The sequence below is a fragment of the Misgurnus anguillicaudatus genome, chromosome 15 (assembly GCF_027580225.2).
Source record: "Misgurnus anguillicaudatus chromosome 15, ASM2758022v2, whole genome shotgun sequence".
Lineage (NCBI taxonomy): Eukaryota > Metazoa > Chordata > Actinopteri > Cypriniformes > Cobitidae > Misgurnus > Misgurnus anguillicaudatus.
Window position 1 is genome coordinate 32,622,811 of NC_073351.2, and position 26,511 is coordinate 32,649,321.

The window sequence follows — 26,511 nt, forward strand, 5'->3', positions numbered from 1 at the left end:
GAAAATGTAAGTGAACCTTGTATTTAATAGCTTGTTGAACCTCCTTTCGCAGCAATTACTTCTTTCTAAATCAGACCTGCACATCGTACAGAAGGAATTTTTACCCATTGCCCTTTACAAAAAAGGGTTCAAGTCTGGTGTGAACCGCTTACTTGAGGTCATTCCACAGGTTAAGGGGTTTGACAAGGCCACTTCAAATGGCACATTTTGTTTTTCTTAAGCCTGTCTGTAGTGGATTTACTTCAGTGCCTAAGGTCATTGTCCTGCTGCATCAACCAACATCTACTGAGCTTCAACTGACGGACAGCCACCTTGACATTATCCTGTAGGATATATTGTTAAACTTGGGAATTCATATTCCCCTCAATGATGGCATGTGGTCCAGGCAAAGCATGCCCAAATCATAATGTTCCCTCCACCATACTTCACTGTTGGGATGATGTTTGATGTTGGTAAGCTGTGCCTTTAATATTCTTCCCAAACAATTAAACTTGTTTCATCAGTCCATCAAATATTTTCCCAGTAGCACTGGGGTTTGCCAAGGTGCTCTTTTTTGCAAATTTCAGGGTCACAGCAATGTTTTCGGAAGAGTAGTGGCTTCTTCTGTAGTGTTCTGCCATAGACACCGTGCCTGTCAAAGACTTACGTATGATAGACTCATGAACAGAAATGTGTACCAGTTTCAGTGATGTCTTCAAGCCTTTAGCTGTTATTCATGGATTCTTCTGTACTTCATTGAGTATTTTGCATTCTGCCTTAGGAGTCATCTTCACTTAGACGCCCACTTCTAGGAAGAGTAGCTACTAAGAGTATTAAACTGTCTTCATTTATAGACATTTTTTCTAAGTGCACTGAAAAAAATGATTCATTGAATTTAATAAATTTTTTTAAGGTAAGTGGTAGCAATCAATTTATTTAAGCTACATTTGAACAAAAAAAGATTAGTAACGTAAAATAAAATATAAAACTTTTGTTTAAATTTAGCTTAAATAAATTGATTGCAACCACTTACCTTCAAAAAATTTATTAAATTCAATGAATCATTTTTTCAGTGTGTAGACTGATGGATGTCTAAACATTTTGAGATTGTTTTGTATCCCTTTTCAGCCTAATGGAACGCAACAACTCTTGATCAAATATCTTTAGGCTACGTTTACACAGAAATGATCTGAAGAGAAAACGCAAAAGTGGCGTTGCATTATAACTTTTTATTCCGCGTTTATACGAGGGTTTGGGGGGGGGAATCTGCATGCATACGGTGACGCAAAAGTGATATTCGATGTAGTATGCACTCCAGGTGGCTAGGTGGCAACTGCATTGACACATAACAACACCAAGTCCACGTGCCTGCGTACAACCTTCTTCGTTGTTCTCCCAGATCTCGCCCAAAGCCGTCTGGTTTTCCTCCGACGAATTGGTGCATCAACAATTTAATTAATGCACCTTCTCTGATCAGTAATACTAGCTGTGAATATTTCGTACAACTGCTGGAAAGACTCTTGTATATTTATCGGAGCTGATATGGCAACTTGAACGTCCGACGTATGGAAATAATTCAACATGTTTGTTGTTATTTTCCTGAACTGGCGCATGTCTGTGATGTAAACGCGTATGCGACGTGAGCCACCAAAAACGCTGTTGCCATGTAAACGAAAGGCACATTCGATAAAATATTTTTATGTTTTCACCCTCGAGCGTTCTCGTGTAAACAGGGCCTTAGAGGCATGGATCATAAGGGCTGATGCTTCTTATGGACAGCAATCTTAAAATTTTAATAAATCAATGTATCACTAAACCACATTATTTAAGGAAATTATATTCTGATGTCTTGCATCAGGGCTGAAGTGTGCATAATGTTTTTTGGCAGAGAGATGATTTGAGGTGAAAGTTTATGGGCAGTGACCCCAGTCTGACTTCTTTCTCCCCAGCAGCTGTTGCTGGTGCATTCGAGAGTGTTTAATATCCACCAGCACAATGCGCAGTGTCACACACGGGTCATCAGATGAAACCTTCATTAAAGCCAACTGTGTATGTGTGTGAGATCTTTTATTGCTTCAGTAAAGTAAAACTAGTCAGTGGCTGTCACAAGCATCTTCTACACCAAAAGCTTCTTCAGTTTATTCAAGTGAATCAAATTATTGGTTTATAGTTGGATTATACCGTTCCAGAGATCGCACAAATCGCAAAAGATAAAAAAGCTATAAATATTTAATCACCACTATTATAAAGGGCTTCATCGTGGTCGTGACATTTAGGGGATAAAGTAGAGAAGTAAATCTGCTTTATGTAACACACAGCATTATTCCCTCCCTCATCTATAGGTCTGTATAACCTTCACAGGCAAAAGCAGATGAGTGTTTTGTGTCACATGCTGTAGGGTCGGTACACAGTATATCGAGTTTTGGTAATATATTGGTAATTTTCCCCAGTGTCTATATCAGTATGGCCTGATATGAATCTCATTCTTAGCAATGTAAACTGAGGTCAGACGTAAGCTCGCATGTTGTGCTGCTGTATGTTTTCAAACACGGAGAAAACTTTAGTCTTAATTGACTGCAGTACCTCATTTTAATGCTTTAGGTAATTTAGGCATTGCTTTAAGTTTCTCTGTGTCCTACATAAAGGATTGTGCTGTAAAGGTATCGGCCACCTTTTCGGTTTGATTCCTCATGAGTGCTTCTTCAGAAGTTCATTTATCATCGGCTTGTATTGGGAATGACAGTTAAAAAGATAGACTTTGTTCTTGCAATAGATGAATTGCCAGAGAGTTGTTGCCTCGTCCTTAGGTCCTCACACATCCCAAGAGGAAGACTTCTACAATCCAATGAGTGGATATATAGAGAAAGAAAGAGAGAAAGAAAGCAGGAAAAAACACCTGTTTTATGCTTTTTGTCTGGTCCCAGACAGCCTGATCCATCTTATGGACCTGTTTACTGCCATGCCCCTGGCACTCACCCTGATACCTGGACCATCTGTGTGCCATCCTCCACCAGTGATGCCATCTGCCACTGATAATAACTATTTATAGAGTTCATAGCTGCTTATTTATTGGTGACTTCCTATAACCACTTCTTTCATAAATATAAATGTCACGGCTTTGGTCCTAAATGCGGTTCCTTTATAATTCATCTTTCACCAAGTTAGTTATGAATTTTCTTTGCAGGAAATATCCAAGCCATCAAACACTGTTGGACTTCTACAGTATAACACAGTTTGGTCAATGATGGATGAGGTGCATGAAGACTGCAAATGCAAGGTAAGACCAGCATCACCTTTTGATGGGGGAGTTTAATTGAAATCAAACTACTTAGCCCTTCGTCATGGTGAATAAAGCACTGCATGGTATACCTTTCAAATCCAGCCAATGGCCAAACAATAAATTGTTGAACATAAAACAAGCTGCTCTGGATGGAGATAATAAAGGTTTGGAGTTCTAGTACCATATAGATAGATTAAAGGAGAGAGAGAGAGAAAAAAAGAGAGAGAGAGAGGAGTAGAAACAGGTTGTTGCCATTAATGGGAGAGAATGAAAGCGAAAAATAATGAAGCAATGTGAAGGTGGGTCTCTGCCATTGATCATAGGAAACAAAGACAATATTTGTTGAAGATCAAACAGGAAGGTCATAATATTCTCACCGTCAGCTTTTTTTTCCTGAAACAGAGCAGAACAAATTTTCATAAGCCCTATGAGACCTTTAATATGTGCACACATTGACTTTGTGGAGTGGGGTGGTGTAAGTGTAAGGACAAAAATATCTCCAGAAATATCTTAATGATGAAGTCCCCCTTTTGGGATATTAGGGGACATAACACACATAATTTTTCATAATAATGCTTTTTATGGGGTCAAGGCTACATTGTAATTGTTCAGTAATTGGCTTTATTCAAAAACAGCAGAGGTCTGTAGTATATCACAATGAATTTAAAATGATGGTGAAACATTATAGACGGTTTCAGCAGCGACAATGTAAACAAACAACTTTTGTGGACTAAATGCAACTGCTGGTAAACTTCCACATAGAATTACTGCGGCTGTTGACACCTGGTATTAAGATGCATTTTTGTCAATCGGATCACAGTCGACGCTAAATACAGGTGTAAACGTGGTGTAAAACGTTTGACCTCATCCACTTTTGACCACATTCAGCGGTAGTCGAAAACGCATTCGACCTGATTGTTTTTGTGGTGTAGATGCGTACACCCACAAAACACGTGATACGTATTATAAAACTAGCCCAAAAACGCAACCAGCACCTCCAAAATTTTTCTTGTGACTGTATTTTCAAAATAGCCCAATTGTGCAGGAAAACCTCAAACCTGGCAACACTGGTTAAAGGTCACATTTTTCCTGATCCCATTTTTCAAACTTTAGTTAGTGTGTAATGTTGCTGTTAGAGCATAAATAATACCTGTAAAATGATAAAGCTCAAAGTTCACTGCCGGACAATATATTTTCTTTAACAGAATTCTCCTTTCAAAGCCTACAGCGAACGGCCCGTTTGGTCTACAGACCTTTACTTCCAGATTGAATGAGGTCAATATTGGATATTTTTGACTAAACTCTGCTCAAATGAATACGTCAGTCGCCAGCTAAGCTAACGGCAAGCTAAGCTGCTGTCGAATCACAACACACTAAACAAACTACACAAAACTAGATACGTATTTCTGAAGGAGGGACTTCATAGAACCAGTAAGACATCAGACCGTTTTTAGGACAGTGAAAACAGCGCTATACAGAAAAGTAAACAGCGTTTTTTTACACATGAAACATGAACACATGTTCTAATGCGCACTGTAAACACAATCAAAGCTTCAAAAACACAGGAAGAACGGGACCTTTAAGACGTTAAATAAATCTTTGGTGTTCCCAGAGTACGTATGTGAAGTTTTAACTCAAAATACCCCATATCATGTAAAAATTGCCACTTTGTAGATGTGAGTAAAAATGTGCCGTTTTTGGGTGTGTCCTTTTAAATGCAAATGAGCTGATCTTTGCACTAAATGGCAGTGCTGTGGTTGGATAGTGCAAATTAAGGGGTGGTATTATCCCCTTCTGACATCACAAGGGGAGCCAAATTTCAATGACCTATTTTTCCACATGGTTGCAGAGAATGGTTTACCAAAACTAAGTTACTGCGTTGATCTTTTTCACATTTTCTAGGTTGATAGAAGCACTGGAAACCCAATTATACCACTTAAACAAAAATCAGATTTTCATGATATGTCCCCTTTAAGTCACAATGGTATATTTGCAGCAATAGCGACAACATTGTATTGGTCAAAATTGTTGATTTTTCTTTTGTACCAAAAATCATTAGGATATTAAGTAACAATCATGTTCAATGAAGATATTTTACAAATATCCTACCGTAAAAATATAAAAAAATGTAATTAGTAATATGTGTTGCTAAGGACTTTATTTGGGCAACTTTAAAGGTGATTTTCTCAATATTTAGATTTTTTTGCACCTGCAGATTTGTATCTCGAACATACTGTATTTTGTCCATATATTATCCTATTCTAACAAACCATACACCAATCGAGCTTATTTATTCAACTTTCAGAGTTTATATAAATCTCAATTTCCGAAAAATTACCCTTATGACCATGGTCACATAACTGTACACACTGTGCACTTATTTTCAACCCAATGTTGAGTCAAAAAGGGACATGCTCAGCCATTGGGTTAAATTAACCCAGAAAATGTTTACTTCACAATGGGTTAAAACAGTTTTTTTGACCCAACAAGGAGTTGAAAATAACCAAACATTTTTTAGAGTGTACGTTATTATTTTAAGAAATCTATGAATAAACATGCACTATATTATGTTACAGTTAACTAGCTACAGTAGCCAAGTAACTGGGTTTTACTAGTTATGTGTTGGGGATTTAACACAAAGCTCCTCACTGATGTAACACAGAAGCTGGGCATGATGGGAAATTCATCTCTCAGAGCTGAAAACCAATGTTTTCTTTAGACAAGAAAGATGAAAGCATGATATTAGTGAGGAGTTAATTTCCTGTGTAGCGTATGTCGGAAACAGATGGTGAGTTATATTGCAGCGTCATGATGCCAAAACAAAATCAGAAGTGTGTGAATGTGCGTTTATAACATGAAACAGCTCTAGGCTGATCGTGTAATTATTTGTATGTATTTACACTGATTATGCAGTTGCTTAACTATATTTGCGTCACATGTTTATTTGTCAGGCCCATGAGCAATGTTTAATACTTTTAAATAAGATAAACTGTTTAAATCAACTAATCCTTTTTTTTGTGGGAGATACGACAATGCTAATTTATTTTAGTTAGTTATAATTATTCCACATAATTGTTATTCTGTAAAAATAGTTTATGGTGTGCTTGTGTGCTTCACTGGGTTTAATCAAAACACCAAAATGCTTTTCTTCTGTCATTAATCACATTTAATTAACAATCTTACTTGATCGGATTGTTTGATGAATGAAGGGTGTATCAGTATTTAAAGGATCTCTCTACAAAAATGCAATATTATATACATAACTATATTATGAGTGGTTTATAAAGACCTTACATAATGAAATGTATTGTTTTTATTACCTTAGAATGAGACGTTTTTATCCACATACACTGCGGGTCCACAAGTCGCCGTCATGTTTCTACAGTAGCCCTAAATGGACAAACTACTCTATAGAGCATTTTTTGTGACTAAGTTGTTTAAGATGATGACGTCTTTGGCCGTGGACTAAGCCGTTGGTTGCGATTCTCAATCTCAATGCTAGTTGCCGTAATAATCTACACAATGGACCTTTAAAAAAAGCATAAAGTTGCCAAAGCTCTGGATAAGTAGAAAAATGGGGCAGGTAATGAGAATATAATATAAAGATAATGAAAATCTAAGTTGATTTTTTAAATTTCTTTTCCTTTTCCCAGCTTTGTAAGGAAATTACTCTTTCTTGGAAAGAGAAAGTAGGTAAACAAACACAACAACACACTCACATCTGCTACAGGGTATCGCAAACTGACATACACTGTGATGCTTATGTCACAACTCATTAGGGCTGCAAAACGATTAATCGCGTTTAATCAGTTGCAAAATAAAAGTTTTTGTTTACATCATGCATGTGTGTGTGTGTGTGTGTGTGTGTGTGTGTGTGTGTGTGTGTGTGTGTGTGTATTTATATATACATAATTATTATACACAGTACACAAACATATATGATGTTAACAAAAACCTTGATTCTGCAAACGATTAATCGCGATTAATCTCATTAAATTGTAATTGGATATCGGTTGTGACTTTCTTCCTATCTGCCATTGGTTGAACAGGTTACAAACTCACACATGGGTATCAGAATGGTTGTGGTGTCAAATTTGTTGTGTTTGTTTCTTTTGCCTGAACAAAAGTATGATCCAAGAAAGTTAAATAGTATTATGGTGCATCGATGCATAATTATTTCGGCACAGCTTTGTGTGTGGGATTCACTTTACCGTGGTAATTTTGTTGTAATGATGTCTTGCTGTGTCGTGTCCGTAGGCTGTGAGGACAAACCTCCTCATGTAACACCTGCAGCGTCAGCTCCTGTGTCTCTATTATTATATCCTGTGTACTACGGTAAATATGACCCTACTGTCCAATATAAAAGGGTCCCAAATAATGATAGGTCATATCTATCAATGTCAAACAGCTGAGTCATAATGAAGTTTAATTGCATTTTAAGGAAGGCACTAAAAAGATTTTTGTTGAGACTCAAAGGAGTTGTCAGCCCAGAAATGAAACTACTGTCATTTATTCACCCACATGTCTTTAAAACCTGGGTGACTAAGAAATGAATATCGGTACATATCATACTTCATTAATTACCCAGGAGTGTCAGCAAGAAAGTTTGTGCAGCTTGCTGCTCATGGGCATAGATTTGGGTTCATAAACATTTGGATATTTAAGGAATTTTACATTAAAATCAAGGCAGTGTGACAAACAATGCAAGTGACATCGTGAGTAAGACCCTGTTTATACCTGCTATTAAGATGCATTTTAGTCACAAGTGGATGAGAGAGACGCATTCCCTTTCACACCTGCTGTTTTAATTTGTCTCTTTTGTCCACTTTCGACTGCTTCTGTCCTGATTACTTCCAGAGGATGGTCTATGGGTGAGTCCTTAAAACATGTTAAAGCAACACTATGTAGTTTCCATGTAAAAATTATTACAGCTCCCCCATGTGGTTGAAAGCGCAACAGTGCCTGGTCTCAGACACTCTTCTGCAGGCAGGGGGAGGGGCGGGGCTGTGTTTCCCACCCTCCACCGCCACTTTCAGAGTGTGCTTGTAGCAGCTAGGAGGCTGCTCAGGTTGCAGCAACAGTACAATTTGTCCAGTTAAAAGTTGTTCTATCACTGAAATAATTTTAGAGACATTATTTAAAGGTAAAAAACTACATAGTGTTGCTTTAAAGTTGATGCACACTAATATTATGTGAGAGTGTTGTGGTGTTCGTAAACATGCTGCACAGAGTTTTGTACATGTATATGTAAGAGCTCTCTCAGATATTTCAAAGCAATTGATAAAATACCCATAGGCGTAGCTTGACATTTGAGTTTGGGGTGTATCATAGTATCTATACCGGAACAACTGCTATGATTTTTACTGCAAACTAGAAAATTTAAATGAATAAAAAACAGCATTAAAATAACATTTAAGATAAGAATAAAATATGATCATGGATAAAAAATGTGTGCCATATTTTACAAACTATAAGTCGCTCCAGAGTATAAGTCGCATCAGTCAAAAAATGCGTTCTGAAGAGGAAAAAACATATATGTCGCGCTGGACTATAAATCGCATTTATTCAGAAAATGATTTCACAAAATTCAAGAACAGACATATAATCTGGAAAGGCAAGTTATTCAACTAAATAATAGCACACAGAACAGGCTGAATAGGTGTCCGTACATGTTAAAGTAACATAAACAGTTTTTTACACGATACACAATAGCATACAGAACATACCTGAAAGGCTGAATAGGTAAAATTAACTTAACATAAGCTAAATCAAGTTCATCAGCCTCCCGAAGTCATTTCGCATCACTGAATTAAGGGAATTACATAAATACAGGAGCAGCATAAAGCGGACTCTCTTGGCTGTAGACGGTAATGGTTTCTCTTGGTTCATATGAATTAATTTTGACATATAAGTCGCACCTGACTATAAGTCGCAGGACAAGCCGAACTATGAAAAAAGTGAGACTTATAGTCCGGAAATGAGGACCATTATTTGTATTTCTTTGTATTTTTTAATAGTATCAATACTATAATCAGTGAACTTACTCTCAGACTACGTTTACTCAGAAATTATCTGAAGAATAAATGCAAAAGTGGTGTTGCATCATCACTTTTTATTCACGTTTATATGAACGTTTTGGGGGGTGAAATCTGCGTGCATATGCTGACGCAAAAGTGTGTGATATTCGATGTAGTATACACTCCAGGTAGCTAGGTGGCAATGTGAAGCACTGACACACAACAACACCAAGTCCACACGCATGCGTACAACCTTCTTCCTTGTTCTCACAGGTCTCGTCCAAAGCCGTCTGGTTTGCCTCCGACGAATTGGTGCATCTACAATTTGATAGAGGTAATTAATGCATCTGATCAGTAATACTAGCTGTGAATATTTCGTACAACTGCTGGAATGACTCTTGTATACTTATCAGAGCTGCTATGGCAACTTGAAGGTCCGAAATAATCTGACATGTTTGTTGTTATTTTCCTGAACTGGCGCATGCCTGTGACGTAAACGCGTACGCGATATGAGCCACCGTGAGCAGACTTTTGCGTCTTTACCCTTTAGACGGGAACACGACGGTAGAGTGTTTTTAAGATTTCAACTCTGGAGGGTGGTTTAACTTTTTTGCGTTTTTAAGCCCTAAAAACGCTGTTGCCGTGTAAACATAAGGCACATCCGATAAAATATTTTTACGTTTTCACCCTTGAGTGTTCTCGTGTAAACAGGGCCTCAATGTAACAGTTTTTAAGCAGTGATCAAATATTGATAAAGTCTTTCCTTTTTTTGTTAATATACAAATAATAATTACCAGATACAATTTTTTTAAAACATTTTAATATTTTGAAATATATAAGAATTTAAGTTAATATGTATATTTGTTGTTGAATATAACTCATTTGATAAAAATCCTTTTAGCCAATGGGGGGCCAGGCCCCCCAGCCCCCTGCAAGCTCCGTCTATGGATAAACCTCAAGCAATATTCACTCACAAAATGAAACAAAACTGAAGAGGCGGCGAGCAGATACTTTAATTTTAGCAATGTTGAAAACATTGAAAGCATGTATGCATCCACTTTTGTAGCCCCAAATATCCCTCTTTTTCTCAAACGCTCTGATTTTGTAAAAAGCGCTGTGTTCCTGATTGGCCAGCTAGTTTGGCCTGGATACCTCTGACGTCAGCCGGAAATATGACGCTCCTTACCATGTTTAAAAGATTCCCTCACAATGCAATGCTAACAGGAGTTAAAGTGCCCATATTATGACTGCTTTTCCACAAGTTAAATAGGTGTATGAGTTCCATAAAGCATGTTTCAAAAGTTGTTTGCTCGAAATAGCTTGTAGGAAAAGATTGTTACCCATCTCTAGGATCCTCTGTTTCAGGGCATTTCAGATTGTGCCGTTTTGAGCTAGTCATTACATATTTATGAGCTGCTGCTCCTTTGATCACGCCCAACTACTAACGTCATATGCCCGTGCGTGTGCTCAGTGGTGTCGTGAGCAGTACAGACCATACTGTGTTATTATTTTATATATTATTATTATTAACGGTTTATGTTGCCAACAGACAAATCATGCAGAAAAGTATCACTAATAAGTACACTACAAGAAACTCATGACACACAATGATTCCAGAGTCAATTGTGATGTAGCAGTTTCAACAATACACTCGTTTTCCCTGGACAATGCTAACATATTCCCATTATAAAACACTTTCAAACGCATTATTTTCGCAAATGACAGAAATTTAGACCCGGCGGGGGATGTATACTGCTTGTGGACGGCGTGCTAATTGCTAGAAGCTAGCGGGAGGTCCGGACTGTAAAGTTAAGAGACTCGGGGGTTCGTTGGCCTCGTCAGAAAAGCCGGATCGGTAAGGCCTGGTCTGGGTTAGTTTGGCAAAACACTTTTAGTTTGGCAAAGCACTATTACTTAGTTCTTGTAGAATTGTAAAATAAAGCCATTAAATATTTTTTTTAACTTTCGAAACCACGCTGCAAACTATCTAGCCTGCAAAAAAAAAATATATTATATATTATATATATAAAAGGTATAATTTACGGCATTAGCATCAATGTATGATCTCTGTTTTGAGATACAGATGCAAATGTAGTATTTTGTGACAGAAGATGACAACATGCAAAATATAACGTGGCTTCTTACCTTTTGTGTTGATATAGCGATCGCGACTCGAATCCAGTCTCAGATGTGTGAATGATCCATGAAAGTCCAATAAAATTCATTCAATGACCATTTTTGTCCACAAATGCGTATAATCCATGAAAGCTACATAGTCTGTTGTTTACATCAGATTTCGCATGAACGTCTTATCGCCTTCAATCTGAGGACAATTTTGCGTTGTAATACACTGTAGCCTATATGAGATCACATTTTAGGTTTAAATAAACACGCGTTTAAACTTTGTTTTTAAAAGTAGGCGGGAGTATAATCCATAATATCCAAATAGCGCTGTTATTTCCGTGAGTCATGATAACAGTATAGAGAAGTGACTGCTCTGTGCTCTCTCTAGCTCCTGGTGGGTGGAGACCTGCGAGTGGGGTGGAGGGCGGGAAAATTCAAACTGAATGTGACGAAACGGCTAGTTATGTCACAACGGAGCTGAGTTTGAACTCGTGCAATCTGAGACTCATGGCAGAGGACATTCAGAAACGTGTATCTCACTCAAAACAGAATGGATGGATTTTTTTCCAACTTTGTATGCGTGTGGGAGCATCAGAGACACAAATGAACACCCCAAAACCCAGAAAAAGTGAGTTTTTCATAATATGGGCACTTTAACTTACAGGCTAAGTCAGAAGCAGGAGCTATTATGATCATGTCGGTCTTGTCTACATCACCAATCCCAGGAAGTAAACTGTTGCCTACAATCCGTGTGTTTGTTTTAGTCCATGAAAAGAGATTTACGTTTATGTCGCAGATTGTTTACTCTGTAAACAGGGCCTAAATGATGACAATGTTCATTTTTGGTTAAACTGAAAACTTAAACAGAACTTATAACTTTTAAATGTATGACTTTTGTACACAGCAGGTTGTGTATAATTAATGTCAGTAAATGTTTGTGTATTTTCACCAAGTGCGCACATTAGCATTTGATGGAAATGAGTAAACATAATTATCTGTAATTCAGTAAACAGCAGTGCTTTATTGTGAAGTGCTAAACTCTCACAAAAAATAGTTTTTCTTATGAGCAGGTCAGTGATTCTTTTTTTAAAAACAGTTTAGTTCATTCCCTTAATATTTCCTTTTGTGTTCATGCTAAAATCCGGAGGAAAGTCTTTCTGTCTACAGCCGACTCTTGCGTTTTTTTTCACATTAGGGTCTTTTTCTTAATCTTCTCACAGATTACAAAGCACACATTTGGAATGGATAAACAAGTTTATTTCAGTTTGTCCACAGGAGTATGATCCGTGTGGCTGGTTGTTTAAACCCTAAGGGTGTTGCCCAGCATGCGAGGCATCCAAAGCTTTGAATTCAGACTGCAATAGCATCGTAGCGCTGTGGGAAGTGTATATAATCCCACGGGAAGAATGTCTCAATGTATTTACAAGCTTCTTTAAGAATATATGAGGATTGCTTTTTCTTAAGAGTGCTGGATCTTCTTCCCTCATGTGATTTCAAACCTGCATGGCTTTCATCTGTGCAACACATGGCAGAATGTCCATACTGATATACAATAAAAGTGAATGATGATCAGCAGCTACAAGACAGCTGTATTTTAAATGAGTCTACACAGCCTTATAGTATTAGTCTCATGAGCTTTGACCTTTGGCAGCTTATTGGACAACAGCTTGTTTGACCAATATGTTTGACCACTGATGTCCGCCAGTTCTTGCAGTTTGTGTGTATAGCACTGCATGCATCAGATGTTCGGTAAATTGGGAGTCTGTGGGCTGAAACTCGCTTGTTAGCGGCTTCGAGACATGCTGAGGTTAAAGACTGCAGCTCTCAAATCTGTCTGTGTGCGCGTTCATGAGTGATTGTGTGTTTGTGCAAATCCACTAAGCAATAACAAATGTGTTAAACGCATGTTTATATCTGATTGCTTTAGCATCCCAGTTTATATGAAGGGATTAGTGCTATAGCTTAGCTCTCTCTCTCTCTCTCTCTCACACACACACACACACACACACACACACATAAGTTTGCACATGTATGTGTAAGAGCTTTCTCTGATATTTCAGAGCAATTGATGAAATAAGCTTGCACAACTTTCACACGCAGGCAAAATGAAACAAAGATAAGAGAGCAGCCGCTTCAGTTTTCATCAATGGAAGCCTAAAGGGGGTCGCACACCGGCCGTGCACCTCAGCGTTGTGCCGCGTCCGGTCTAGGAATACTCGGAGGTACCGTAAACCGGAAGTGCACATTAAATAGCGTGCGTTTTGTCAGATAGCATCTACTTTAAAATGCAAAATATACGTTAGCAGCCAATGTTAATCGTTAATGATTTGGGAACCGGACAGGCACCACCTATCGGCCCGGTGGTTTGTATATTCATAGAAAGCAACGTGTTTTTTAGAACAGCGCGGCGCTGAGCTGTGCGTCCTGTGTGCACACTGTTGGTTTGCGTTAGAGGTAATGTCCAGTGTTGGGGGTAACGCATTACAAGTAACGTGCATTACGAATAATATTACTTTTCTGAAGTAATGAGTAAAGTAACGCATTACTTTATAAATGTACACATTAATATTTGAGTTACTTTTTAAATAAAGTAATGCAAGTTACTTTTTGAGTTTTTCAGTTTTATTAATTCGATAAAACATGTACTAGATTAAACTGAACGTAGTCACATAGAATTACGCACTCTATACGTGCGCGCCTAAGCGGGAACAGTTTGAGTGAGAAACAAAAATAGCAGACATTTTTTGCGATGGAAATATGCAATTTCTAAATGCAAAACTTCTCATTCATACAACAACCTACAAGGCCTGAAAGAGATCAAGCGTCAGCGTAGTAAGAAAAAGTAATGCAAAAGTAACTTAAAAGTAACGTAAGTATTACTTTCCATGAAAAGTAACCAAGTAACGCATTTAGATACTTTATTGGGGAGTAACTAATGCATTTCTTTTAAAAGTAACTTTCCCCAACACTGGTCATGTTCAATGTAAAAACATTGTGCTCGGTACATTAGATTAGATCAAGAGGCGGAAAGTAGGCGGTCTTTGTGACATTTTTTAAGCAATCTGGCATGCTTTTTCAACTACTACTGAATGTGGTCGAAAGTGAAGGAGCTCAAAAGGTTTTACACCCTGTTTACACCTGTATTTAGCGTCGTCCACTTCTGATCTGATCAACTAATGCTGGGTACACAACAAAAGATTTTTTACATCTTATAAGATTTTCAAAACGTGATAGACCACAAACATAAGGATAAAATTTTTTAGATTTAACCGTTTTGCTCCTATGGTGTGTGGTGTATCATAATGTGTCAAAGACAGCAAAATCTTGCAAGACTTCAGAATAAGCATGGCGGACGATATGCAGGAAGAAATTTCAATGCTAGTGTTTCGAATGATTTTCATAGAAAATTCAAGGGAAAAAAAGAAAAGCGTTTGAGTGAAGTCATGTAGACAGCGGGAACATGGTCTGTACAAGTTCACTTTGCATCAACTTCACTTTGTGCTGCACCATAACTGTCTTCCATCATCTCGCTTTCTGATTAGATATTGTTTCGTTTCACGTGATAATCTCAAGAGCGTGCGCGCGTTTGTCCTCGGGGTTCCCCCCCACACATCATGATTTTTGATCGTAAATATTAAAAATGTTTAATATTTACGATTCGCGAACGGGGCGGCTCAGACGTTCTTCCGATCAGGTTCGGACATTCTTAACACACCTCACACCAAGGGTAAATCTGATAAGATCAGCTGTAGAACCATCAAGATAATCAGGACAGAGCTAGGATTGTCGGAAAGGGGAAAATCGGCCCAAAATCAGCTCGATTATTTTTTGGTGTATACCCAGCATAAAATGCATACCAGGCAGGCCCATGCAGAGAGCTTTGGAGGGGCAGGTGCTTAAAGTATAAAAGGGGCACATTCCTCGCTGACATAAACATACATAATTGAAACAAACAATAAAGCAAAACAGAACAGGAAAAAATTTTATTTCCCTTGCAAATAGAGTGAGACAGAAAAATCAAAATAGACAGTTTTATATCTATATACTTTTTTATGCATTTTATCCAAAGCGACTTACAGTGCATTGCAATGTATACTGTGTGTGTGTGTGTGTGTGTGTGTGTGTGTGTGTGTGTGTGTGTGTGTGTTTTGTGTGTGTTATTTAAATAATAATAAAAACAGCATTTATGAGCCTTACTCAGAATAAATGAGAGAATTACAAGTGATGTGTGAAATATTTTTATGGCACTCTGTGCTTATTTTTCAATTTTTATGATAGTAATTGGACGTATGAATAGTTTTTTAGGAAAAACAAAAAACAAAGATGAGACCCCTCGAAGCCTGTAAATCTTTTCTCCCCCAAACAAAAAAACAAACAAACAAGTAAGTGAACATGTATGCATCATTGTTTATACTGTATGTTGTGTGTAGACGTTTAGCTGCTGTGCTAACGTTACTTAAAAACCAAACGTTACTATAAACAAAAGCTGTGCATGTTCTCTTCATGCCGTTTTTGTAAAATAATAAGTAGTAATGTTAACAAGCATACCGCTTCGGTCAATGCCATTGTGTCATAGTAAAGAGCGTGTGAGCGCGCTCATCCCGAAAAAGATTGTCCGGTGAAAGGTCAAAAGTTCATCATGTGACTCGTTTTATTTACGGCAAAATTATAATTTTATTACTTTTAGTTAGATTGGACAGGCCTTCACAAAAGGGCATTTAATTACAAAAAATCCCTTGACAAAAAGGGCACTTTGGTCATCCAGGGGTAAAGGGGCAGGTGCTCAGGCACCCACCGCCCCCCTCTACGTGCCTGATACCAGGTGTAAACAGCCTCTCTCTATCTGTCTCTTAGCGATTAGCCAACAGGCTAATATCCCAAAACAGATATTATGTACGCAATGCACTATTCTCATCCCAAATTAGGTCATATGTGCCTTCTAATTTTAACAATCCAGGTTTTCTGTGGTTCTTTCTTCTGTGTCAATTTGTAAAATAACGTATTTTTTATGTTTTGAAGGCTACATGACCAGCATAATGATACAAAACTTTAAATCACACGCTCTGGACGTCCATCCCTCACAGCCTCGGTTTGGAATCACATGGCGGCAGGCTAAATAAGGGGCTGTTCAAATATTGCGTCTTTTGCACGCTCAACTTCGTTATTTCAAATGTAGTCGCGGTATGCGCTCTCATAATGGAAGCGAAGCGATCGCGACCCGCACGTGGTGCAGCATGCTCGTTTTATCCAAGCGCGTCTGCACCGCATCGAGTTAAAACATCTCTGCTTTTCAGAATGCACAAGTGCACCGCAGGTCATGTGACAAGAACCAACCAATCAGCTTCCTCACCTTTTCCGTTACTTTAAATAATGGAGGAGCAGCTTATAATTGCGGCCTAAAGACAGACGCCTAAGGAGCGCAACTGCCCGAGCGCTTTGGAAAAGGGGAGAAAACGTTTTCCATGCGTTTTTAGGTGTGACATATAAACGGCCCCTTAGGCGTTTAGAAGAACTATAAGGCTGTTTACACCTGGTATTATGATGCGTTTTGGATCACAAGTGAAAGACACTAAATGCACATACAGTATTAATGGGGTGTGAAACGTTTTGACCATGTTAATAGTTCTTTATTACAGCCAAAAATGGTTCTTCTATGGCATTGTGTTGCACCTTTATTTTAATGAGTGTATCTGGAATGACATGAAATAAGAAAATAAATTGAATCCCGAGTGAACCATGATCAAGTGCAATGGTTTGACTTTATTTTAAGTGTTCCTATTCTTCATCCTGAAACAATTTTTTTTTATCCAAAGTCAAAGAGAAAACAGAGTCTGCTTATTTACTGTACAGACGATTTGCAGATTGCACAACAATGTCAATGAGTTTGTTGTATAAGTTCTATATACTCTGGTCAATACACGCCCTAATTACACACCCAAGACAGTGAATTGATCAGGAAACACTCATAGGTTTACAAAGATCTATAAAAATTAACTCGAGTTTGGTGGGTTTGTGTGCAGAGGTGATTGTGATTCATAGAAATCAATTCCTGATGCCCGTCCTGACTGTTTTGTCAGCAGTGATGATGTTTTTGTCACGGCCAGATGCACAGCACGCGTCCTGTAAGTCTCTTTAAGACGAGTCTCGTGTTGAATAGAGCAGAAGCGTATAGTTTTCTGTTTTAGGAGCTGATTGATGGGATGGAGATGATGCTGTGTGTGTGCAGTCGGGTAAAACACTGGGGGTTTCTCTTCTGTCTTCCAGATTTCTTGCTTGCGAGTTTTCACTATTGCATGCAAGAGGTACAATGCACTGATTGGGACGTAGAGAGAAATGAATGCTTTGCATTAGAAATGTGTGGATCAGCTTAAATGTCACCTGAATCCTATATTAACAATAAATCATCCACTCACCACCCACATCAACCTATGATTTTCTTTAATTAAGATATCCACAGCCGACCTCCACGCAATAGTCATGTTATTTGTCATGATTCACAATGTTAAGCGTGATAATATGGTAACAATACAATATGCTGCTTTTAAATGAAGGCTTATTTAAAGTTATTGTGGCTGTCGCATGCTGCAGCTTCAGACTAGTTTGGCAGACGCTTTTATCCAAAGCGATTTACAGTGCATTACAAGTTATACATTTTTTATGTATATGTGTGTTCCCTGGGTTTGAACCTATGACCTTTTGCATTACTAAAGCAATGCGCTGCAGTATAGCTTCTGTAAAAAAGCTACAGTGGCAAGAAAAAGTATGTGAACCCCTAGGAATAAATTGTTTGTCTACTGTGATTTGCCATAAAGTGTGATCTAGGTCACATCAATAGACAAACTACAACTAGATGGTGTGTGATTGGCGTTGGCCAAATGGATTGATGGACCTTTAATTTTTCACTGAAAATCTTTACTTCCACTAAAGTTTACAAATGAGAGTTGTAATACAGAGCACAAATCATATCAACTACGATCTTTTATGTGTTTTTTTTAAAGGGGACATTTAATAATAAGCCACGCCCCCAAACGCGATGAGCCAATCATAGTGCGCATAGCTAACCCAATACACTCGGACATTCTCTGCTTCCACGTCCATTGAAATGCATTGCAGTTAGTAAGTTTCAATTCGTTTTTATATATTTTTCTTGTGATTTTAAGTTTATAGTGGTCAAACGGTGTGCATGGGGTACATGCAACTCCGACACGAGGCTGGGCGACGTTGCCACATCTCAACCGAGATAACGTTAAGTGCTTTGGATTAAGTTATGCGGTAGACCACAACAACAACTAAACGTGGATAAATAAAACAAGGATGTCTACATCTGTTCTAATCTAAGTCAACAACACGTATTTGAACGTTACCTTTAACATATCTAACGTAACGTTAGCCTAACATTAGAAAACGTTAACGTTAGCTGCATTGTACATCATGTCACTTAGCTTTATTAACGTATCTGTAAATAACCGAGATAACATGTTATTTGTAATAGCAATGTTGTGCTGAATGATTCATGTAAAAACTATAGCACCAAACTAACGGAGAGGTACTCTTCACTGTAAAAAATTACGTAGAAATTTGCAGCTGGGTTGCCGGTAATTTACCGTGGATTTGAATGTATGTTATTTACTGGCAAGATTTTGTTCAAAGTTAAATAAACATTAAACATTTACAAGTCTTTGTCTTTACAGAAGTAGAAACTAGAAAAGCAGCATCAGGCAAACCATTCTGGGAAAGAAAATCTGAAGCAAAAAACTGAAAAAGGTTGATGATGATTTCTGGTTCCGAGAATGCTTTGCATGAGGCTGTTGTTGTATGGTTTTATTCTGTTGAGATAGAGACTTGTTAATATCTATTTTTTTTAACTTTGGACAAACTCTTGCCGGTGAATAACATACATTTAAATCTACGGTAATTTACCGGTAACCCAGCTGCAATAACATTGTAATTTCTACAGATTTTTTACAGTGTTGGTAAAGATGGTAAAAAGACTCGTCCTGGAAACGTATGCAACTTAGACCTGTACATATTTAAAGGAACAGTATGTAGGATTGTGGCTAAAACTGGTACTGCAATCACACAACTGGTGGCCAATACACAAAATGACCACATAAACATCAGTTGAGGGCTGCAACTCCACTTTTTAAATGACAATATCCTGGCCAGACCACTGTTGTCAGTGATAAAAGTATTTGAAATGAAAATGATATCTTAATGTCTAGTAACATATCAGATCCATTTTATGATTAATTGATATACATTTCTTACATACTGTTCCTTTAATTTGATCATGATGGCAACGAGATGCGGTTTATCGCGTTTACACTGACCTGTCAATTTTTGCCTGGAGCTGAAGCTTTTCATCGACCTTCTCAACAATAAAATTATTAATATAAACCTCAAATGCATAGTTAAGGCCATTTTGGTGACTTTGAGATGATATATAGTCTTTCTGTCTCTAAAAATCATCAATTTTGTGACACCCCCTATAGCGCCTATCACCGAATGCTAATTATTTGTCCGAGTGAGTGGAGGGGGCGTCGCTTAGCCATATGTCAATTATTTTTTAAGGTGTCAAATAAATCTTTGGTATCCCCAGAGTACTCGTTTGAAGTTTAAGCTTATAATAAATTATAGCATGTTAAAATTGCCACTTTGTAGGTTTGTGCAAAAATGTGCAGTTTTTGGGTGTGTCCTTTTATATGCAAATGAGCTGATCTCTGCATTAAATGCAGTTGCGTGGTTGGATAGTGCAGATTAAGGGGCAGTATTATCCCTTTCTGACATCACAAGGGGAGACAAATTTCAATGAGTTATTTTTTTACAGGCTTGCATTTTCTAGGTTGATACAAGCACTGGGGACCCATAAACATGAAAAGAGTCTGATTTTCATGATACGTCCCTTTTCATTTTTTTGTGTTAAGGTTTAGAGCAACATGTGGATAATGACAGGCTTCATATTCTTGCTTACACTATTCTGTTAAAAGCATAAATAAATGAGCGCCCTGGGTTTAATGAACAAAAATGCTCACATTGCTTGCAGCATAATCCCTTTCAATGCTTTTGGCTTCCCACTAGTGATTAGTGAATTATTCTTACAAATATTCCTTCGCTGTTTCTCATTCTCACTCTCTACGGCTGGATGTGACTAACACGTCTCTGAGCGATGGCGCTTGAATGAGATGGATGTGTGTTTGCAGGGTTTGATTTAGTTAGTAAGCACTGGTGCATCTTGGGGGCAGTTCAACTGCCACATTGACAGATATAAATGTAAACACAGCCTTTCAGTCGAATGTGGGCTGGTTCCACCTCCTATGTGTCTGAGCCCACACATAATACCAAGAAGGCACAGGATGAGTTGTTTAAGGCAAGCGTCAATGATGAGATTAAAACAAACCCTTAACCTTGAGGTATTCAACTTTGGTGCCTTATCCATTCTGTCGCCTAAAATATTTTGCAATCAAACTACGAGCATCCAAGTAAGACAGTTCAGATTCAAACCTTCATTAAGGCTCGATAAGTCTGAAACACGTTTTAATCATGATCCATGACTCTGGATGTCTTCTCTGCTATGAGAGATAAATGAGTCTTGATCACAGATTAGTGTCCCAGCTGTTCTTTAGACCTTAAGCATCATCACCATGTGTTTGGTTATCATGTGAAGGTCTGATGAGAGATCAGACAGCAGACAGAAAATCAAGCACTTGTATCTGTCTAATATGATGGATCATTGACAAGCAGCGTCTTGTTAGATGGAACATTTGTGCCTAAATGTGAAAAATCCTCTTTAATTCTGATGTGACAACAAATCAAAGTTCCCTGTAGCGTAAATGGCAATCTGGGGTAATTGAAAGAATTTAGCTTTCACTGGTGAAGCTTTTATAAAAAATGACTCAGAAGCATAATGCATTTGTTTTTGATGAGGACAGGCAGGTAAGACAGGAGAATTATACAGGCGGGAAATTAAGTCGACAGGTAATATAGTTTCACGGCATTGAAATAGATTTTATGTAAGAGTTGGTTAAAATGTAACTTTATCAAGGCAAAATATTTCCCTAAATTCAGGAGAAAGCGTAATTCTGTCATTTCTGACGCAGTCATTTACTAAGAGTTGTCGGTTGTATGTTTTTGACTGTACTAAATAAAAAAAATCCTATACTCCACTCACCTAAAGGATTATTAGGAACACCTGTTCAATTTCTCATTAATGCAATTATCTAATTAGCCAATCACATAGTAGTTGCTTCAATGTATTTAGGGGTGTGGTCCTGGTCAAGACAATCTCCTGAACTCCAAACTGAATATCAGAATGGGAAAGAAAGGTGATTTAAGCAATTTTGAGCGTGGCATGGTTGTTGGTGCCAGACGGGCTGAGTATTTCACAATTGGCTCAGTTACTGGGATTTTCATGCACAACCATTTCTAGGTTTTACAAAGAATGGTATCCAAACATCCAGTATGTGGCAGTCCATGTTGATGCTAGAGGTCAGAGGAGAATGGGCCGACTGATTCAAGCTGATAGAAGAGCAAATTTGACTGAAATAACCACTTGTTACAACTGAGGTATGCAGCAAAGCATTTGTGAAGCCACAACACGCACAACCTTGAAGCGGATGGGATACAACAGCAGAAAACCCCACCGGGTACCACTCATCTCCACTACAAATAGGAAAAAGAGGCTACAATTTGCACCAGCTCAGCAAATTGGACAGCTGAAGACTGGAAAAATGTTGCCTGGTCTGATGAGTCTCGATATCTGTTGAGACATTCAGATGGTAGAGTCAGAATTTGGCATAAACAGAATGAGAACATGGATCCATCATGCCTTGTTACCACTGTGCAGGCTGGTGGTGGTGGTATAATGGTGTGGGAGATGTTTTCTTGGCACACTTTTGGCCCCTTGGTGCCAATTGGGCATTGTTAAATGCCACGGCCTACCTGAGCATTGTTTCTGACCATGTCCATCCCTTTATGACCACCATGTACCCATCCTCTGATGGCTACTTCCAGCAGGATAATGCACCATGTCACAAAGCTCAAATCATTTCAAATTGGTTTCTTGAACATGACAATGAGTTCACTGTACTAAAATGGCCCCCACAGTCAGCAGATCTCAACCCAATAGAGCATCTTTGGGATGTGGTGGAGCTTCGTGCACTGGATGTGCATCCCACAAATCTCCATCAACTGCAAGATGCTATCTTATCAATATGGGCCAACATTTCAAAAGAATACTTACAGCATCTTGTTGAATCAATGCCACGTAGAATTAAAGCAGTTCTGAGGGTGAAAGGGGGTCAAGCATAGTATTAGTATGGTGTTCCTAATAATCCTTTAGGTGAGTGTATATTCGTTGATATTTAGGAAATATCCAAAGTTCAGGTATTTGTTTCTCTCAAAAAACAATGCTGCCAGTTCATCTTTTTTATTAAATGCGCCCTTCCACTCCGTACTGTCTGTTTTTTGGTCTGTATGATCCCGTCCACTGCCAATTTATCCAATGGTTTATTTCTAAAGGTCGGTTGCCAGTTATTACGGTTGGTTAAAGAGATCGCATTGGCTCATAAATGTGATCTCCGGTGGACGCAACCTCTGAAAATAGACGCAGATTGGGTAAAAATCCACATGAGCGGGTTTGTAATTTGAAGACAACAAATACATTGCAAACATAAAACTTAGCAGATAAGCGTATGTGTCTGGCAACCCGAGAAAATGTCTCCAATATTTTGAATTTAGACTGTGGTACCAATTTTAACCGCTAGAAGTGAATGCTACATACATGTACAGCTCCTTTAAAGGTATAGTTGACCTAAAAGTTGTTACAAACTTTTTACAAACAAAGGAAGATATATTGTGATACAGCTTTGAGCACCATTGACTTCCATAGCATTTCTTGCTTACTGTGAAAGTCAATGGTGCTCTTGCTTCCTGCTTGATTACAAATATATTTCTTTTGTGTTCAGCAGAACAAAATAATTTGTACAGGTTTGAAACAACTTGATGAGTAAATAATGACAGAATTTTCATTTTTGGTTGAACTGTCCCTTTAAATGATACTGTTTGTATTACAGAGGATATAGAAGTGGATTAAGTAGTTGCGGATGGATAGGTTAAATGCTTTCTATTAACGTCTGTGACCAACACCAGTTCAAATGCAATCTTTCTTCATGTTATTTTGTGTCAAACTCCTCTATCTAAATCTGTGTTTGTTAGCCCGAGCAAATATTAACCAATAACAGCACTTCTGAATCTGCAGGTGTGTGTAAAGCTGAACGCTGGAGTAATTATTGCACGATCAGACGCTAGTTGAATTTCACAAGCTTTCAGGAGCAAAATGTGGTGTTATTTAGAAACACAAATCCCCAGAGGTTTTTCAGTTGTGCTTCGCAATGTTGAAGGTCTCGGTGGCCCTGAAAGGACTTTACACAGAATACAAAAGAAAGAGCTTCACGTACCTTACCCAATTTCTCAGGTAAAGAAGAGACGCTTGGCAAAAAGTTGTGCAAAATGTATTTTTTATTTTATTCTCAGTTAATATTAGGGGAGTTTTTCCAGTGTTTTTGATTTCTTTTTTCAGAGAAGACCTCCCATGAGATGTTTAGCAAAATCGTGTTCTCTAACCCTGACTCTCTAGGGACCCTAATAAGAGAACTAGAGCACAATGTAAAAGAGGGGTGTTGGTGTGTGTGTGTGTGTTCATGAGACTGCATGCTAATAGGTTTCCTAAATGTCACATTGGTTAATGAGTGGGTGATCTCGGCTACATGCTCACAGACCATCACATATTGCACACTGATGCATATTGAAGGCAGAAATGACAAATCACCTGTCCTATTATCACTGACTGCTGTAATGTAGTTTGTGTGAGAGGGTGTACAGCTCTATGCACTCCAATCCACAAATAAACAATGTTTAAAGAGCCCATATGACGTTGCTAAAAAGAACATTATTTGATGTAATGCAATGTGTTTATTTGTGAAAATTTGTGAAAAGACTTTTATCACCGGAACAATACGGCTGAAATGTCGTGATGACACAAACAGAAAATGGCTCAGATGTGGGAGTCTAAGGCTATGTTTACATTAATGCGTTTATCCTTTAAAACGCGTTACTTTTGCTACGTTTATGCCTTTCATCTACAATACACCACCTTTTTCGACCCTCATAAACGGATTTGGTCGCAAACGCTGCAGACCCTGTTTTAGTTTGAGAACTCAGACGTTGCGCTGAGTGTAAATGAACGTAGACGGAGTCTTATGTAAACGAACAGCCGATGTTAATGTGATAGCGCATCATTTTCAAAGTAAAAATGATTTTTTTTGGGGTAAATGGAGGTTTGCAACGGAGGTTTTACCAAAAATAGTAAACATCTACCAACCAGCTATTATAAACGATATATCAGATTGTTTTAACATGAATCCTTGTAGATAATGTCTTTTTGATATTTATGTTTGAGTATTGTTGAGTTTGAATATTGTTGTAATGTTGTTTATGTTTTGTTTAAATTTAGTTAGCTTATTACGAAAGATAGACTGTAATTTTTAACGCCATATAGGGCGTTGTAAAGGCCAATATGAAGGGAGAATTGTAATGGGTCAGACATTATTTTCGAGTTTAATTTAAGTTTTGTTTGCTACTTTAAAATGAATTTCGTTTCATATAATTTGTTTCTTAATTTTAATCGATGTTTTGTTGATAAGTTTTGTGAATATAAATAATAAAAACAATAAACTCAACGTCATTAACTCATTCACCGCCAGCCTTTTTGAGAAAAGTTGCCCACCTGCATTTTTGTGATTTTCACAAAATTTTCACAAAATTCCTTACAGGAAATTTTTTTTTCTATAAATATATAAACATACAAATTATATCAAATTAAAGAACACACCCTCTGCTTTCAAACAAACAATAAACAAACAAACAAACAAACAAACAAAATGGGGAAAAAACGTTTCATTATATATTTACTTTTTCCACTTAATTTAACCACTGAAATATGGATATTTCTCTTTAAAAATACAACATTTTGAGCAAAAAGCTTAAAAAATAAATCTTAAAATCTTTTTAACATCCGTTTTTGATAAATTCGTTTTGGCCATCTGGTGGATAAAAGCGGTATTACACTTTCACTTTGAAATTCGTCCATAAAGGCATTTTTATTAGTTAAATTTGAACTCATAAATGACGAGATAACCCGTCAATGGCGGTGAATGAGTTAATATTTAATGCTCATTTAGCCGCTTGCACTTTTAGCTATTTCTGTGTTGCTAACGGAGGACGTGCACGGACCTCACACACTTTTAAAAATTTATGCAATAAGCATTTCTGTAGGCTAAAGCTATACTTCACCTCTTATGTTTGATTGAAGTTTGCATTTACTGAAATTTATTTTTGCTTCAAGTTTGTTTAGTACTGTTCACTTGAATGCTTTCTTTTTAAATCATAAAGACCTTTCTGTTTTGTTATAAAATCAAAATTAACCTATTAATCATATTACTATGTTGTAGGGGGGAGCTAGAACAGTATAAGACTTTCCCAAACACATTTTTATAGGTTCAAAAATAGTGTCTGTTGTAGTTGCCAGCAAAGGACCCAGGTATGAATTTTTGTCAATATCGCACACCCCTAGGCTGCATAAACGCACAAAGGTAAGCTTTTATTAGAGTAATAAGTTATTTTACACTTTTATGCGCATGCCAAGTTACGTGATTGGTCATGTTTCATGCGTTTATGCCGGTGGTGTATAGTGTGGATGAAGATTCTTTTTAAAATGCCAGTATAAACGAGGATCGTTTTCATTTTAAAACGCAAATGCTCTAATGTAAACATGGCCTAAAGAGTTTAAAGTTGACTCACAGTCTGGAGGAACAGGTCGAGTAGATGTTTGTGACAGTTTGTTACCTTATAAAGTCAGTCAGTACTGACAGTACAATCATTGTAGGAGATGTGTCAGCGTTTCGTAAAACACAATTACATCCTCAACCCCAACATTTTGCATTTTTGAACAGTAATAAGAGAGATACACAGGTGGTTTATGTTTACTGATCAGCTTTGTTTATGACTTATGAGAAGTTACGTCAAGGCTGCAGAGCTCCACTGAGGGCTGTGCTG

General features: G+C 37.7%; 1 protein-coding gene across 1 annotated transcript in view; it reads left to right on the forward strand.

Moving 5' to 3' along the window:
• The first annotated feature begins 3,241 nt into the window (after positions 1-3,241).
• LOC129418593 (protein unc-13 homolog C) overlaps positions 3,242-26,511 on the forward strand; it is a 237,743-nt gene continuing 214,473 nt past the window's right edge. The window contains exon 1 of the mRNA XM_073853802.1: positions 3,242-3,256. The gene's annotated coding sequence lies outside the window, so the exon portion shown is untranslated. The remainder of the gene's footprint in view (positions 3,257-26,511) is intronic.